General features: G+C 43.2%; 1 long non-coding RNA gene across 1 annotated transcript; it reads left to right on the top strand.

Moving 5' to 3' along the window:
* The first annotated feature begins 426 nt into the window (after window positions 1–426).
* LOC119299115 lies at window positions 427–2,555 on the top strand. Its single transcript, XR_005146094.1, has 4 exons — window positions 427–1,048; window positions 1,403–1,827; window positions 1,907–1,975; window positions 2,084–2,555. It is a non-coding gene; the product is annotated as an uncharacterized LOC119299115 (long non-coding RNA).
* The last annotated feature ends 5,329 nt before the right edge of the window (window positions 2,556–7,884 follow it).

Below are 7,884 nucleotides of genomic sequence, written 5' to 3'. Positions count from 1 at the left end.
GGCAGGAGGGGTGGATCGAGAGGAGCGTGCGTCGAGCGGATCGAGAGGAGCGTAGGTTTTTTTCGCTGGTTAATTTTCGCCGGTTTGTTTTCAGTGGTTTATTTTCGATCGTGTCAGATAATTGCGACAGGAGGTTGGGAGTGTGACGCACTCGATCGCGGGGTTTTCTTCGGTTTTTCGCGGCTGAGCGGGAGGTGGGAGCAAGTACCAAAAAAATACCAAAAAAAGACCATAATAGGTGGGACGAAAATAAAACCCGAAACGCAGACTACCAACTAAGACATTAGGAGTAGAGATATACTGTATAGGACAACACTATTCTAATCCCAGAATTAGAATAGTTATTTGGATCACGTCACGCCTATATAGGGCGTGGAGGAGTTGTTCCTGAACTCGAACACATACTTCAAAAGAAAAAAGCCACCCAACCACGTTGCACCAAAACCGATCCCCGACCAATCCCCCACCTCCCGACCCCGGCTAACCCCCGTCGCCGCCTACTAGACAAGCGCACCGCGCCGCCGCCCCAAACATCCGCCGCCCATAGGCCTCACGCGCCACCGCCGATCGAGGATCCCGCGCGCACCACCGGTCATGGATCCTGCGTGCCGCCACCAGGCTCTGGATCGCCCTCGTTGTTCCCAGCACCACCGCGCGCTGCCGGATCCCCGGAATCCCGCGCGCCGCCGAGACCCAACATTCCCGCTCGTCGCCGCCGCCGGGGCCAATCCTGCCACCATGCGTCGGCTCGCGGCCCGCCAGATCTCCAAGATGCCGCTGCTACTCCCCCACCGGTTCTGCCGCCCTGCTCCTCATGATCCACCGGCCCCTTCACCAACGCCCTTGCTCCCCGAAGCCGCCGGCGAGGGGAGTTACGTCGTCGGCAGGGCCTCTAGCAGAACGCACCATGCTCCTTAACTCTCGCCTCTGCACCTCCTTCCTTGGCATCCCCGCGGGTGACCTTCTCTGGCGCCTGTGATCGACCTTCCTGGTGTCTCTTGCTTGAACCTGTGCACCACTGCTCCCGAACCAGCTCTACTCGTTCAAGGTACAGGTAACTCTGATCTTTATTTCTCCAATATTGTTGTTATGGATGCTTCTCTGTTGTTCATCTTAGTATGCTAAAAAAGAATCATGAATGATTGGGTCTGTATCTGCATAAAAGAGATCCCCTTTATGAGTATTGATTTGATAATTCATTTCATATGTTGTTAAAAAAAGAATTAACCGTGATGTGAGGAATTGAGATGTATGTGATAATGCATGTGTTCATGCACTGGTGTGTGCGTGTGTCCGAGGATCTTTCTGAACTTCTTTACCTCAACAAACAGATGACCATTCAGAATCCTAATGTGTAGTTGTTCTTGTGTGTGTGTTTTGTCCTTCATATCATTTTCTTCAGGGGCAGTGGAAAGCACCCTCACCCTGATCCAATCTACAACACCGCCCCCGAGTCCTCCCAACGCAGCCCCGAGCCATTCAACTATGTTGTCCTGGTCCGTTCGCCTCGACCCTAAGCCGTTCAACGACGGAGCCGCCGGCTGTTCATGAACATAGCACCCCGGATCTTGCTGCCCACCATCCAGTTCAACTTCTGCTGAATTTGATAAAGGGAGACTCCTTGTCAGAGCAATTCCCTCTTAACTTTTTTCCGTTCGAAGTTCTTATTTGTTAGCTACTTCAGGTTCAGCTAGCCTGTGTATGTGGCTACCAAGGTGGCATGCATTCAGCCGCGACTTTGTTTTGGTTTCCACATGTCGCCAGTTGCTATTTATGTGAAAAAGATTTATGTATACTGGGACCTCCATGTACTGAACATATTAAAAGGTATCTCGTGTATATTCATCCCCATGTATGTTTCTTGTTGTATTTCAAGCCGCCACTAACCATCGGCATTTTTTTCCAGATGCTCCACGTCTTATAAGTGTCCACTCTACAGAAAAAAGAACATTATTATATGAAATACCAACAAACAGTATGTGCTCATGCCGTTTTTTCTCTCCACTAGCCTCGGACTTCTACAGGCAAAGCACATGCATGATTTTCTCCCTAATTCTTTGGCCATGCTCCATTTTTTCTGTAGATGCAGCAAGCACTGCTCTCTGAGGTAGCAGGCAGAGAAAAGAAGGTCATTTCAGAAATTGAGAGACAAAACAAGAAACATATGAAATCCAAAGAAAAGGCATATGGAGTTGTTGTGCAGTGTGTTTACCTGCTGCTACACCAAGGTGTCCCCAACCATGACACCTTCTGTTCGTGTTATCACCACAAAACTGAGTACAGAAGACTCAAGCTGCTAGTCGCCATCCACCTCCTCAAAGCACCTCACTGCTTTCTTGAGAAACATGCATGAACCCTATGCTATCGCCCCGGTTCTACTCAAACTGATGTGCACCGTGTTACTGCAGCCTCTAGCTCATATTCATTTATTTCATTTCGTAGCTTCGATTTGTAACTTGTTAAGTTTATTGTGCAGAGGCTCCACAAAGATGCCCAAAAAAGTGTGTTATGGACCTTGTAACTCCTTCCCCTTTTCTATTCATGCATGTACTTCACGTGATTTGATGGAAGGAAGTTAGTGTAAACCCGAGTTTATATACACCTAAATAAGTAAAGTAATCTGGAAGTTCGAAGATAATTGTTTAGAGAGTTCAATCATTGGATGTTGGGAAGAATGCATCTTACTGATGAACAAATGCATTTAGAAAAAAACATTCATAAAAAAGAAGTTCGCGAGCCCCTGGTCGTAGGCACCCCTGGTCGTTCTCCCCAACTCAGGCAAGTGAGCGCGAGCAGAGCAGAGGAAAAGTTCTGCCTAGCGCCCCTGGAGTTCCAACACATCATGATGCATTTTTTTGATGTGCTATCGGATGCATAATTATCACTATATGCGTTTGTATTTCCCGACAGGTTTCTACATGCATTTCGTGGTGATGGATAGATATCCTTTCTTTGTTTATATAGAAGTTCAAAATGAATAAAAATGGCGGTTCGATGTTTATTGAAAGCCACTTTGGTAAAATCTACTAGGTCTGAGATTCCCATGTGCATAAATGCTGGTAGGAAAGGTGCCCATGAACAATGTGAAAAATGTTTAATCAGATGAATCAGTGTTTTTGATTGATTTATGTTATGGCGTGTGGTTTGAAGTTCATGTTCCCAAGATCGTGAAATTCAAAAAACTATACATGAGAAAAGCTAAGTAATAGCTTTCTTTGCGTAGTGCTTCAAACATATTATTTGCTCATCGTGTTAATGGGGTCATGGCCCGGGAAGTTCAAACCTGTTGTTTGTGGAAAAAAATGACGGTTTCAAACATATGATACACCAGGATATGGTTGGTTTTTTAAATTCATTCTGCACATAAAATGATCATTGGAGACATTGACATATTTGTCTTGTTATTTCTCACTAAGTTCATTTTTTAGGTGTTGCAAAATGTGCAGCAGAAGTTCAAGTTAAACTAACAGGGTGATTTAGCGTTTATGTAAGAATAAAAATTTTCATAGAAAAAGATTAAAGAAATATAACGAGGAAGTCCAAATTAAAAAGATGCAGAAGTTTGATGATTATAGAAAACTCAGATTTCCCTCATTATTAAAGAATTGAAACATGAAGTTTAAAAATAAAATAACAAAAAGTTCAACTTTTAAAAATAGAGCGCTTCAAAGTTTCGTAGAAAAAATATTAAGAAACAAGACCAGGAGGTCCAAATTAAAAAGATGCGGAAGTTCGATGATTATAAAACCCCAGATTTCCCTCGTTATTAAAGACTGGAAACAAGAAGTTTAAAAATAAAAAACAAAGAAGTTTAACTTTTAAAAATACAACGCTTCAAAATTTCATAAAAAAGATTAAGAAATAGTACGAGGATGTCCATATTAAAAAGATGGAGAAGTTCGATGATTATAGAAAACTCAGATTTTCCTCGTTATTAAATAATGGAAACAAGAAGTTCAAAAATAATAAAAAAAGTTCAACTTTTAAAAATTGAGCGCTTCAAAATTTCATAAAAAGATAAATCAGGAAGTCCATATTAAAAAGATGGAGAAGTTCGATGATTATAAAAAACTTAGATTTTCCTCGTTATTAAAGAATGTAAAGAAGTTCAAAAATAAAATAGCAAGAAGTTCAACTTTTGAGAATAGAGCGCTTCAAAATTCATAAAAAAGGATTAAGAATATCAGATTAAAAATTCATAAAAAACTCAGATATTTTCACCTAACCGAGAGAAGTTCAGATTGATAACTGCCAGAAGTTCACATACTACACGGTGTGCATTTTGTGTTAAAAAGAAATAAAAAAGCGAAAGACTAAAAGTTTGTTGACATAAGTTCAAGTCCTCCACCGGAGAAAGTTAGAAAAAATATTGTGAGAGTGGTTTATACAAAAGAAATACCATTTGTGTAACACTTGACAAATGGATGAGAAAATTACAAATGAAAAATACGTCACAGAAGTTCAACGTGAAAACAACAGGAAGTTCACCTACTACACTGAATGAATATCAGATGAAAAACTTTTAAAATTGTCGTGAGTATGAAAAAATGATCAACACGAGAAAGTTGCGTGTTTACAACAGCTTTCATCGGTATATCACTTGCTCAATTTCGGTGAGTGGATGGAGAGCTACGAGCAGTGGTTGGAGATCTACGAGCAAAAAAAGCACGTGCAAAATAGAGTGAAGTTCAACTAGACATGCCGAGAAGTTCAGGCTCTTCAAGTGGTGCATTTTCGAAGAATCTGTTTCGCGATAAAGTCAGAACGAATGATCTTGCCATTTTCGAAATTACTTGAAAACGGCTAGGAATCACAGAAAACCATCAACATGAAAAAGTTTCGCATTTTCCTTAGCTTTTCAATGGTATATTATTTGCCCCATTCCGATAAAGTTTGTAGAAATTACGGTGAAAATACGTTTTTAGCCATTTTCAAAATTGACTTAAAACAGTAAGGAATTGGGAGAAACAATATATACCAAAAAGCTAAGGAAAAGTAGAAACAACTTTCTACATGAAAAAGTAGCGCATTTTCTAAATTACTCTTAAACCTTTCAAAATTAGAAAAAGCTTTCTACATTAAAAAGTAGCGCATTTTCATAAGCTTTCCAACGCCATATCATTTGCCTCGATTGGATTAGCCGTTTAGAAATGACATCGAAAATACGAACTCGGCTGTTCGGTTTGTGAAATTTTACGATTTTCCAAATTACTCTCTAACCGCAGGGAATTAGAGAAAACTTTCAATATGTGGAAGGAGCGGTTTTGCAGCAGCTTTCCAACGCCATATTATTTGCCTCATTCCGATAAACAGTTTAAAAATGCGATCGAAAATACGATTCACGTTTTTTGTATGAAGAAAAAATGGTTTTCAAAATTGCTCTTAAACCACTTATATTTTGCCAAAATTTTAACTTGGGTCATGATACTGGTGTCCATAGCTTTCCAACGGTATATTGCAAGCCCCATTTGGGAAATATTGGCGCAAGTTCAACCTAGCACTGGGAGAAGTTCATGTCCAACAAGTCAGGCAGTAAAATTACAAAAAACGCAATTTCATCACGACCCGAGAGCAAAATCCGCCAATGAGCGAGATTCCTGTTTAAAACCGGTATTTAGTTGCTAAAAATGTTTCTAGATTACACTAACATCATAGAGAACATGACTAACAAGAATAATTCGCGGGGGAAGCCACGGTTGCGAAGATAGCCCGAAGGTCGTGTTCGTACAGAGGAAAGTTCAGGCGCGTTACTCAGGCAGTTAAGGTTGTGATCAGAATAATGTTTATGTATTACAGACCTGTTTGCCGCGTATCACACACATCTTGTTAAGTTGAACCGTTTCTGTTCGCATGTCTCAATGCAAACAGTTCATCCGAGTGAACCGCATGTCGTATATTGCACAAAGCTTGATCTAGCTAACCGTTTCTTTTATGTTGCCTAATCATAAACAGTTCATCCGAGTGAACCGTATGCTATGTATCGCACATGCCTTCATCTGGCTGCCCGTTTCTTTTGTTCCTCCTCATCACAAACAGTTCATTAAACTGAATCGTATGCCCTTCATCGCACACGCAAATAAAACCTGAACCGTGTTTGATGCATCCGTCATTACAAACGTTTTATACATTTCTGACGGTTTTCATACAGCACTGTTTGCGATTATTGCATCGCACACAGTTTCTCGAAGGGTCTCTGATCGTAGTGTCGCGTTAGCAGCATCCTGTAGTAGTGCATCTTTATAATCACCCAGTTACTTGTGACGTTTGATAGCATACTAAGTGTTCCTCCGGTATTCGGGAGTTGCATAATCTCATAGTTATAGGAACATGTATAAGTCATGAAGAAAGCAATAACAATAAACTAAACGATCATAGTGCTAAGCTAACGGATGGGTCATGTCAATCACATCATTCTCTAATGATGTGATTGTGACGCCCCCGATTCAATCGTACACTAATCATGCACGCAAATGTGTACGATCAAGATCAGGGACTCACGGGAAGATATCACAACACAACTCTACAAATAAAAATAAGTCATACAAGCATCATAATACAAGCCAGGGGCCTCGAGGGCTCGAATACAAGTGCTCGATCATAGACGAGTCAGCGGAAGCAACAATATCTGAGTACAGACATAAGTTAAACAAGTTTGCCTTAAGAAGGCTAGCACAAACTGGGATACAGATCGAAAGAGGCGCAGGCCTCCTGCCTGGGATCCTCCTAAACTACTCCTGATCGTCGTCAGCGGGCTGCACGTAGTAGTAGGCACCTCCAGTGTAGTAGGAATCATCATCGACTGTGGCGTCTGGCTCTAGGGCTCCAGCATCTGGTTGCGACAACCAGAAAGAAAGGAAAGGGGGAAAAGGGGGGAGAAAGCAACCGTGAGTACTCATCCAAAGTACTCGCAAGCAAGGAACTACACTACATATGCATGGGTATATGTGTAAGGAGGCCATATCAGTGGACTGAACTGCAGAATGCCGGAATAAGAGGGGGATAGCTAATCCTGTCGAAGACTACGCTTCTGGCAGCCTCCGTCTTGCAGCATGTAGAAGAGAGTAGATTGAAGTCCTCCAAGTAGCGTCTCCAAGTAGCATATCCAGGTAGCATCTCCAAGCGCATCTCCAGTCGCATCGCATAACATAATCCTACCCGGCGATCCTCTCCTCGTCGCCCTGCGGAAAAGCGATCACCGGGTTGTCTATGGAACTTGGAAGGGTGTGTTTTATTAAGTATCCGGTTCTAGTTGTCATAAGGTCAAGGTACAACTCCAAGTCGTCCTGTTACCGAAGATCACGGCTATTCGAATAGATTAACTTCCCTGCAGGGGTGCACCACATAGCCCAACACGCTTGATCCCATTTGGCCGGACACACTTTCCTGGGTCATGCCCGGCCGCGGAAGATCAACACGTCGCAGCCCCACCTAGGCAAAACAGAGAGGCCAGCACGCCGGTCTAAACCTAAGCGCACAGGGGTCTGGGCCCATCGCCCATAGCACACCTGCACGTTGCGTGGGCGGCCGGAAGCAGAACTAGCCCCCTTAATACAAGAGCAGGCTTACGTTCCAATCCGGCGCGCGCCGCTCCGTCGCTGACGTCTGAAGTGCTTCGGCTGATACCACGACGTCGGGATACCCATAACTACTCCCGCGTAGATGGTTAGTGCGTATAGGCTCGTAGCCGACTCAGATCAAATACCAAGATCTCGTTAAGCGTGTTAAGTATCCGCGAACGCCGAACAGGGCCAGGCCCATCTGTCTCCTAGGTGGTCTCAGCCTGCCCTGCCGCTCCGCTACAAAGTAATAGTCAGGGCCGTCGGGAACCCAGGCCCACCTCTACCGGGATGGAGCCACCTGCCCCTTCAGCCCCCACATCAGAAT

The sequence above is a fragment of the Triticum dicoccoides genome, chromosome 5A (assembly GCF_002162155.2).
Source record: "Triticum dicoccoides isolate Atlit2015 ecotype Zavitan chromosome 5A, WEW_v2.0, whole genome shotgun sequence".
NCBI lineage: Eukaryota > Viridiplantae > Streptophyta > Magnoliopsida > Poales > Poaceae > Triticum > Triticum dicoccoides.
Note: the sequence above shows the minus strand (reverse complement) of the source record. Positions and strands in the feature narration are given on the sequence as shown.